General features: G+C 39.8%; 1 pseudogene; it reads right to left on the reverse strand.

Moving 5' to 3' along the window:
* Window positions 1-1,362: 1,362 nt before the first annotated feature.
* Window positions 1,363-3,537, reverse strand: LOC129560133 (UV radiation resistance-associated gene protein-like; annotated as a pseudogene).
* Window positions 3,538-10,729: the final 7,192 nt, after the last annotated feature.

The following is a 10,729-nucleotide window of genomic DNA, read 5'->3' on the forward strand; positions in this document are numbered from 1 at the left end:
TATTAACAATGTAGTGAGTTTCAGGTGAACAGTGAAGGGACTCTGCCATACAGATACATGTATCTGTTCTCTCCCAAACTCTGTTCCCATCCAAGATGCCACATAACATTAAGCAGAGTTTTTTGTGCTATACCGTAAGTCTTTGTTGATTATCTGTTTTTTTTTTTTTGAAGTAAACTCAATTTTTATTCTTCTATATAATACATGGATAGAAGCATAAAATCTCCTTAAAGAGCTTGCAACCCTGAGGCAATGTCCTTGGGTATATAAAGCACACAGCAATAGCAAATGAAATCTGAGCTCCAGGAATGACAATGAACTTCAAAAACATAATTTAATATTTATGCAACTGCACACACACCAATAGTATTCTATGCCTCATCTAGTCTCTGAAGCCAACTACATCAACTGCCTTGCAGTTTGCACACTGGACAGCCTGACTCCCTACGTATATTTCATCATACGCAATGCCTCCTTTCCAACTGAAATTTAATAAATTAACATGGGATTTACATATAGGGATTTCTATACGGTGAGTGCATTCCCAGAAAGCACACCCGGTTTTTGACAACAGCATCTGCCCACATAAAAACTTTGGCCCCCAGAGGGAACTTCATGCTGTCTGACTATAGTAACTTTGGCGGGGAGGGTCCTTGAGGGTCCCTTGGGATCCTCCAGAGGTGAGGTTTTTCATATAATCTGAGGGCTGCATCAAGGGTACGGCTGACTGAAAGAGGTGGGAGGTCATGGCAACTGCATTAAAGAACCAGCGAATGTGTTATCTTCTGTGGTCAGGATGCACAAGGCATCTACCATGCCAATGGCATAATAGCTGGTTTGACTATGGAGCCTGGGGGCAGAGGCCAATGGGCCTTTATATAGGAGACCATTGTGCTTCTTGCACATCAATCTAATGGATGGCCAAAGATCCTTCAGTCAATGGTGGAGACCTTTTACTGAATATTCAATTTTCCCAAAAGTTTCATAAACTATGCTGAGGGCAAATGCTATGAGAATCTAAAGGCGAGTTCATTATATTATTTATATATTATCATCTTCCCTCTGAGGATAATATACAAGTGTAAATAAAAAAGCAGACAAATGCCTATAAGGTGACTCAAGCTAGAGAGTGACTTTTGCCTTAAAACAATTGTCAGGCCTGCAAGCAAAATCTAACATTTTCTGGCCCATTGATACACAATGATCCTGAGTCCCTCCTTGATTCACAAAGTCTATTTTTCTGAGGAATATCCTCCATTAATATTCATTTTGTGTCATAATCACTACAAAAGGTAACCAGTGCAGCTTTATCCTCATTTCAAGCAGTGACTCCATCCTGGTCCTACCATCTGTCCGCTGGCTTCACTTATCAGAACTCCTGCGTGGCCTGCGGAAACTGGATACGTTTTCGTTCAGTGCATAGATCCTTCGGGAGAACTCTTCAAATTCTCCCAGAACTTGTTCATCACACTCCACTGCCACAGCTCTGTCCACGGGGATGCAGTTAAATGCTTCCACCTGATCGCCTGAGGTGAAGCCTGTGGCTTCCATTCCGATGATCTCTTCTGCTTGTTCCACGGTGCAGCAGAACTCGGCTTCCGAGACTGGGTGGAAGCCCCCGGGGAACTGGGCGCCAGACAAGCTGGCCTACTCACCAGGCAGGAGGGTGCCGTTGATTGTGGCCGGAGGCCGCGAGAGGGCTTGTCCCTGCTCCTGGCTAGTGTTCACACTCATGTGGCCTCCATTTAAGCTGTCACCCAGATCTGACAGAGACACTGTCTTTCTGTCAGATTCTCCCGTGGAAGGCACAGGGGTCACAGGCTGGACTAGTGCAGAGTTGTAACTGGAGGGAGGGGTTTTGTACTGGAGTCTCTCATTCTCTAAACTGTCCCGTTTCCAATATCCTTTGTCTGGTGAAGGGATCCCCTCAAAAAAGCCTACATCTGCACCCCCAAATATGGAGCTTTGTCTCTTTGGAACAGGGATTGCGCTGGAGGTGTGATGTCTCTCACACCTGACCATTAGTCCGTGCTCCATGAAGTTTTTCAGGTTAGGAAGGGTTTGCCTCAAGTCTGGAGTCCCTAGTCCATGTTGATATCTTAGCTGTGCTATATTTTTGTTCAGAAGATAGACACCATAATCAAACTGCAACTTCTCTCCTCCTTTTGGGTATAATGGAAACTCTCTCTCCTTTTCAGTCAGCTTGTCATTAATATTATCTTTGATTGTTGATCTAGATCCCTTATGAATTACAGGATATCTGAGGGGCACTTGTAGGAAAAAGGAGATCACAGATACCAAATGTGCAGTATAACCAAGGGCAACAGCAATGCTCCCATCATCTTTTGCTTGGAAGTCCTCAGATTTGGGCAACTTGACACCACATACAAAGTAATCTTTATGCTCATTCAAATCAATAGGGTAAATGCAGGAAAGCTCAGACAGTAAGTAACTGCCTGCAATGAATTGTCAACTGAGCATTAGTCTTCAGAAAGAGTTCTCTTTTCACAGTACACTCCTTTCTCAACTCATTTACGGATTCCTTTTGGAGTTGAAGCTTGAGGTGCTCAGCTGAAAATGTACTTCCTTTGTCCTGTAATGCAATTTGTTCTTTATGCAGCAATACAACCTCCCGTCCCAAAGCTTTCTTCTGTCTTTCCAGTTCATTTCAAAGCACCAAAATTTTTAATTGCAGGCACTCACTTTCCTTTTCAGCCCATTTCTTGTAGATGTGAGTCTTAGTTTTTCTTCAATTTCCTTTCCAATTTTCTGAACAGTTACCTGAGTCTGTTTAATTGCATACTGGGCTCTATGAAGCCGCAGCAAAGAGAAGACATCATAAGAATTGCTCACACAGTTCTGATCCACCTGAAGAAGAATATTCTTCTGAGCATTTGAATAACCCTTATGTTTGAATGGAGCACCATAATAGCCATCATTCAGCCCAAAAATGATTTCATTCTGGTTGCAGGCATGAATCTGCTGACCCAGGTATTTCAGCCTGTCCAAACAGACTTTCCATTCAATCAACAGCTGGTAGATGTTCTCCTTTCTACCCCATATCTTCACCACAAAACAAGACACAGATGTATCCAGATGGTCGGGCATTATTCCAAAATCAAGACTCCACCATGTTGGATTCAAGGAATTCTTAATCACTTCACTCCTATAAAATTCTTTGTATACCTTTTCAGTGTTACACAAGTGAAGTGTGAAGTAGGTATCAAGGAGCTGATGGCCATTCCTATTAACAATGTTTCGGGCAGCAATGTTCCTAAGATGTCTAAGACACCACTGGTCCTCTTTATTGGATGCTCTTCCTCAGAATTCAGTCATCCCTCGGTGAGGATGCCAAGCAGCCACATGTTAAAAGCTTGGCAGGTGTTCTCCTCAGTCCCAGCTGAGAGAGTCCAGCTGTAACCTGCTGAGACGGCAGCTCCACGTGCAGGGCCCGCGCGGCAGAACCTGGAGGCAGCGCGGCGGCCGGGCCCTTGGGCGGCGGGGGAGTGGGCCCCCGAGCGGCGCTGAAGCGTTCATCTTGACACAGGGGCCGCCAAGCGGCGGGAACGACGCTCCTCCGGCATCTGCCACAACCAACGAGTCACGACCCGCCAAGACCCTGCAGCCCAGAAACCAGACAACCTAGAGGCAAGACCGTTCCACCCCACCTCCAGCCCTGATTATCTGTTTTAAACATAGCAGTGTGTACATGTCCATCCCCAAATCCCTAACTATCCCTTCCCCCATCCCCTCATCCTACCCCCCAGCAATAATAAGATCATTCTCTAAATCGGTGAGTCTCTTTCTGTAAAAAAAATTCTTACCCAAATATATTTACCTCTTCCTTCCCTAATTGACTAAGTTTTTTAAAACCTATTTTTGATATTTTAGGTGTTTTGTTGAAGGCTGCTTAGACGGTAAAGCATCTACCTGCAATGCGGGAGACTTGGGTTCGATCCCTGGGTCAGGAAGATCCCCTGGAGAAGGAAATGGCAACCCACTCCAGTATTCTTGCCTGGAGAATTCCATGGACAGAGGAGCCTGGTAGGCTACAGTCCATGGGATCTCAAAGAGTCAGACACAACTGAGCGACTTCACTTCATAGGATAAAGGCAAGGATTAAAATGATTCCACAGAAAAGAATGGTAAAAATTACTGGCAATTGTCTTTGGTTTTAATCATTATCCTGGGTGACTCAGTGGTAAAGAATCTGCCTGCAATGCAGGAGACACAGGAGATGAAGATTCAATCCCTGGGTCTATATGATCCCCTGGAAAAGGAAATGGGAACCCCCCCTCCAGTATTCTTGCCTGGGAAATCCCATGGACAGAAATCCCATGGGCTACGGTGAAGAGTAGGACATGACTAAGCAACTGAGCACACATATATTTATGAATAAATGTACTTCTGCTCCTTTTTCTTCAGAGGTTTTGACTTTGACAATGAAAGAAGTTGCCAAACTTACCAAGTGCTGATGTTGTCCCCAAGTATTGGAGGTCATTGTGAACCCACTATGCTTGGGATGGTTCCTTACATCAGCTTTCTATGATTTGTCTTCTATGTAAAGTATCTAATGTTTACAGAATGTTCTTATTTATGCCAGCAATACACCTTGTGCTTCTCATTTTATCAGGATGACAAAACAAGTATATATGGAAAGATCAGAACACAAAATAAATCTGAGAAAAAACAAGATCTAAAGGATATGAGAAATTTGCTTTATAGAAGCATGAGAAAATTAGAGTCAAATGAATTTCTATTGGTCAGAGACCATCATGGAATAATTTGATAGGCTTAAACCAGTTAAGAAGACAGATAAATTATATTAACAAATGATATTTAGAAAAAATGCTCAACATCACTCATTATAACAGAAATGCAAATCAAAACCACAATTAGGTACCATCTCACGCCAGTCAGAATGACTGCTATCAAAAAGTCTACAAACAATAAATGCTGGAAAGGGTGTGGAAAAGAGGGAAACCTCTTACACTGTTGGTGGGAATGCAAACTAGTACAGCCACTATGGAGAACAGTGTGGAGATTCCTTTAAAAAATGGAAATAGGACTGCCAAATAGCCCAGCAATCCCACTTCTGGGCATACACACCAAGGAAACCAGAATTGAAAGAGACACGTGTACGCCAATGTTCATTGCAGCACTGTTTACAATAGCCAGGACATGGAAGCAACCTAGATGTCCATCAGCAGATGAATGGATAAGAAAGCTGTGGTACATATACACAATGGAATATACACAAGGAATGCAATTGAATCAGTTCTAATGAGGTGGATGAAACTGGAGCCTATTATAAAGAGTGAAGTAAGTCAGAGAGAAAAACACCAATCCTGTATATTAATGCATATATATGGAATGTAGAAAGATGGTAACGATGACCCTATATGTGAGGCAGCAAAAGAGACACAGATATAAAGAACAGACATTTGGACTTTGTGGAAGAAGGTGAGAATGGGATGATTTGAGGGAATAGCATTGAAACATGTATCTTATCATATGTGAAACAGATTGCCAGTCCAGGTTCGATGCATGAGACAGGGCGCTCAGGGCTGGTGCACTGGGATGACCCTGAGGGATGGGATGGGGAGGGAGGTGGGAGGAGGGTTCAGGATGGGGGACACATGTACACCCAAGGCTGTTTCATGTCAATGTATGGCAAAAACCACTACAATATTGTAAAGTAATTAGCCTCCAATTAAAATAAATCAATTAATTAAAAATTTAAAAGAGTATGGTGTTTTATGTTACATAAAACCATTTTTATATTACTCCCAATATAACGATTAACTTATCATTATTTGACATTTCGCAGAGCTCTGCTATTTTACAATTTATTTTTCTTTAAAATGGATGCAATAATACTGACTTATATAGTTCTGTTCACAAAATTAATTCAGTTTTCATAGGGCGCATACAATTAGCTAGGTACTATTCTAGGTATTGTAGATCTGTTATATATCTATATAGATCTAATAACTGATAATAAAATACTTGAGGTCTTAGCTCTTATACAGCGTTCGTTCTAGTAGAAACAGTAGATATACGAATGTATAAACATATGTGTTAGCTGTTAATATAATTTATAATGAATATAAGTCATAGTAAGAAGATAGCATTAAAGGACCATGGAACTCAGATTTAGAATGTCTCTTGACAAAGTAACAGCTAAGCAGAGACTTGAATGAATAGGGGTAGATAACAACATTTCTATCTGTTTAGATATTTTTCTCTGGAGCCAGATTGCTTAAATCCTGTTCTGTCACTTACTAGTTGGACTACTTTGGAAAGTTTAAATAATACCTCATACTACAATTTCTATATCTATAAAAAGGTAATGGTAAAAGTACTTACCTACTAAAGCGTGACACTTACGATATTAACTTACAATATTAGGTATTATTATTATCATCTTTGATGTTATCAACATTGAAAGTGAAAGTGATGTTGCTCAGTCGTGTCTGACTCTTTGCGACCCCACGGACTGTAGCCTACCACGCTCCTCCATCCATGGAATTTTCCAGGCAAGAGTACTGGAGTGGGTTACCATTTCCTTCTCCAGGGGATCTTCCCGACCCAGGGATTGAACCCAGGTCTCCCGCATTGTAGGCAGACGCTTTACCATCTGAGCTACCAGGGAAGTCCGTTCTCAACATTAGGGGAACAATATTGCAGATATGAGGATTAAAAAAAAAAGCTTGGTCTGGGAGTGTCTTGACATGTTGAAAGGCTTAGAATATAAGCAACTGCAACTGGAGTAAAGTGCAGTTTTCTCGTGGAGTAAGTGGTATGAGATGAGAACAGAAACAAGCTTGGGTTAAGTGGGGATGTGCCTGAGAAAAATAGGAATGATGGCTTATTATATAATTTTATCAGTGATAAAACACTTTATTGTTTATTTTATGAGATAAAACTAACAAAAATAAAAAGATGAAAAGCATGTGTACCAAGGTGGACAGCTTAACAAGGTTTGATAAATGTATACATGTAACCAACACACTAAACAAGATCTTGAACGCTTTTCTCAGCCTAGAAAACACCTTCATTCCTCTTACAAACATCACTGCCAAGTCCCAACCATTCTGAAGCTCTTCTTACCTAGATTAAGAAATAGTCTAGTAGACCACACATACGTTTCCTTCCTAAGGACACAGTATTCAATTCAGCACTGCCAAAAGTCTACATGGGCCAAGAATGTCTTCTTGGCCCAAGAATGACATTCTCAGTGTGTGTCTCCTTCCTTTCATGCTAAATCAGCCAGGCTTGTCTTTGGTGATTAGGCTTCCCAGGTAGTTCAGTGGTAAAGAATCCACCTGCCAATGCAGGAGACACATTTTTCGATCCCTGGATGGGGAGGATCCTCTGAAGAAGGAAATGACAACCCACTCCAGTATTTGCCTGGAAAATCCCAGGGACAGAGCAGTCTAGTGGGCTACAGTCCATGGGGCCGCAAAAGAGTTCAACATGACTTAGCGACTAAATAACAACAGTCTTTGGTGATTAAGTGCTAACTCCTGGCTTCTGCTCTTCTAGGATGCTGTCACCCTGTTGAAGTCAGGGACTACAGCCACATGCCCTATAACCATAATAGCTCTGTAAAGGAGAGCAGCCAAAAATTTAAAGGATATTATTGCTCCATCACAAATATATTTTTCAATGTGTTGGTAAAGACAATCTTTTACAAACTTTCTCATGAAGTATACTTGTGGCAGGTAAGTGTGCAACACACAGATAATGAATCCAGGCATGCATTCTAATCCCAGATTATCTGAATCCCCTTTACATCATGCCAGGGAAGCTCTGACATTTCAACATTAACAAATTAAATTTTATCTAAGTATCAGTTAATCAAACAATTAAAATTTAGATCTACCTCCAGATAAAGAGCCAAATCATAAAATATGGAATCTCTACTAAATGTATGCATATGGTTGAGTTTGGTCCAATTGTGTATTATATTTTAGCTTCATTGGTCTTTCAGCTTTAGAATCCACTCCACACATACTCTTCTGCAGGTATATATTAACAATTTGGTAAGTTTTCTTCTGTTAGGTTGTAGTACTCATACTCTTGAAGCATACTGAGTTTTCATTCTATTTATGAGTCTAGTGGTAAAAGGGATATTTCCAGTTGGTCGTGAGGAGAGTATACATTCCTTTTCCATGACATATACCATAGTGTTTTCACAGGGTTTTAAAACCATTGAAGGTTAATTTTCTCAGATGCCAAGAACAAGCTCTACCTAGCAAAAGATGCTAACACTGACTTAAAGATTGGAGATTATCAGTTTCATGTGAGTCCACCAAGTGCCCCCATTAGAAGTTTCAGGATCCCATTCTGTCCCAATCAATGTGCTTATTTTTCATGGGAATCTTGTTAAGACTATCAATTCAACTAAGATATAATTCAACTACTTACACAATTAAATGTTGTGTTTCTTTTTATACAGTATCAGTTCTATGTCTGTAGATAATAAGAGATTCTTTAAAGGGCATCATTGAGGATTTCTCATTCAAAACTTGTGACTTGTGCTAAGAGTTAATGGACCTGAGCTTTCATTTTCAGCATAAATACTATAGTTCATTCTCCAGAACCCATCTCATAAGGAAATCTTTGTAATCTTCATTATTGCCACAACAATCAATCAAGTTGCCATTAGGACTCCTATGAAACTTGCTTCAGTTGGTGTTTTATCACAATCAGCATCAGGTTGACTGATTAATTGATACCACTGCATGCCATAAAACTACCAGCATCCTACTTCCCATTTCTCTTATATATGCTTGAATATTTATATTGAATGAAAAAATACATGAAAATTTGACCTTTTTTAAATTACAATTTGGATGTCACTTTACTGTACACTAACACAACATTGTAAATCAACTATTCCCCCATAAAATTTTTTAAAAATTAAAATTAAAGAAAATCAAATCATGGATTTTCCGTAACAACCAACCTCCATTTTCCCCATTCTTCAGGTTAAAGAAAAATTCATTTTACCTATCCTTGCTTTAAGACCTGTCCTAATCAGGCTTCATTATTTCTTCAGAAATGCACACCCCCTGGGAAAATAATATGGCCAATAAGAGTCAAAATCTAACCTTGCCCGTAGACTGTGGCTGACTAACGTTGGAAGCATTCTATCGTTGACCACATAAAACTGTTTATTTATATTTCCAACTATATTTTAGAATGTACCAGAAAATTTTAATACTTTACCAACAGATACACTTCTCTTGAGTGTGTTGAGTTAGTGGGTCTGTGGGAAAGAAAAGCACTGTGACTTAGGTCTTTCATATTTCAGTCGCTTTAAAATAATAAATTCAGTGTGACAGAAGGAGGCACCAGCAATATAAAAGTTGATTTTTTAATATTGGTTTTAGTTAGTTCATGAAAATGAAACCATGAAGCTATCTGTGTAAATAAAATACCATGTAAAAATTGTATACATTGTGTTCACATCCTTTTTTTTACCAAGTTATATTTACTAACATTTATGTTATTAAGACTATGTATTTTTGAGTATGTGACTATTCTATTATTTATCATACAAGTCTTATTAAAGATATGCTTTGAAGTTTACCAATACATTTGAATATATATCTATATATATCTTTCATTTAACATTTTAAAATTCTGGTTATGACACAATAAGTGATTACATAGCTCATTAATGAGTTGCCACTCACAATTTGAATTAAAATAAACTAGTGTGAGTACTTTTGCCTGGAAAATCCTATGGACAGAGGAGCCTGGTAGGCTGCAGTCCATGGGGTCGCTAAGAGTCAGACACAACTGAGTGACTTCACTTTCACTTTTCACTTTCGTGCATTGGAGAAGGAAATGGCAACCCACTCCGGTGTTCTTGCCTGGAGAATCCCAGGGATGGCGGAGCCTGGTGGGCTGCTGTCTATGGGGTCGCACAAAGTCGGACACAACTGAAGTGACTTAGCAGCAGCAGCAGCAGTGTGAAGGATAAGACTATATGCGTTAAAGTCAGATATATTTGAGTTTAAATCAAAGCTGACCAATAATATGTGATATCCATATTCAGTTTGTGGAAATGCTATTAAGTTGATTTCTTTGTCCTTTGGACATTTTCCAATATTTTCTTGAGCACTCTCTTAGCTTCATGACAAAAGAGAGGTCCCAATCTCACCTGATACTTTTCTTTAAATATTAACTACTCCATTTCTTCTTTGAGTCCCTCTTCTTTATAATGGAGACTGGTATTTAGAAAACAAGAAATATGGATTCATTTTCCATTTTGTTCCTTGGCTATCAATGATTCTAGGTCACTAAAATGGACAAATCTAGGGAAAAGTAAAAGTGAAATCGCTCAGTGGTATCCAACTCTTTGCGATCCCATGGACTGTAGCCCACCAGATTCTGCTATCCATGGGGATTCTCCAGGCAAGAATACTGGAGTGGGTTGCCATTTCCTTCTCCAGGGGATCTTTCCAACCCAGGGATCAAAACCAGGTCTCCTACATTGCAGGCAGACTCTTTACCCTCTGAGCCACCAGGGAAGCCTATCACATCTAGGGAATATAAATGAATATATATGATCCCCTCAAAATTATTCTTCTATTCAATAATTCAAATCTGCCTTCTTGATAATAATAACACTTATCTTGAACAATATTGGCATATACATGTGTTTGCTCAAGTCTATTATATCACAGTAAATTTTAAATTGCTATTCAGTTCA

This window comes from Moschus berezovskii, chromosome 16 (assembly GCF_049115385.1).
Source record: "Moschus berezovskii isolate FMDL1 chromosome 16, NW_MosBer_1.0, whole genome shotgun sequence".
Taxonomy (NCBI): Eukaryota; Metazoa; Chordata; class Mammalia; order Artiodactyla; family Moschidae; genus Moschus; species Moschus berezovskii.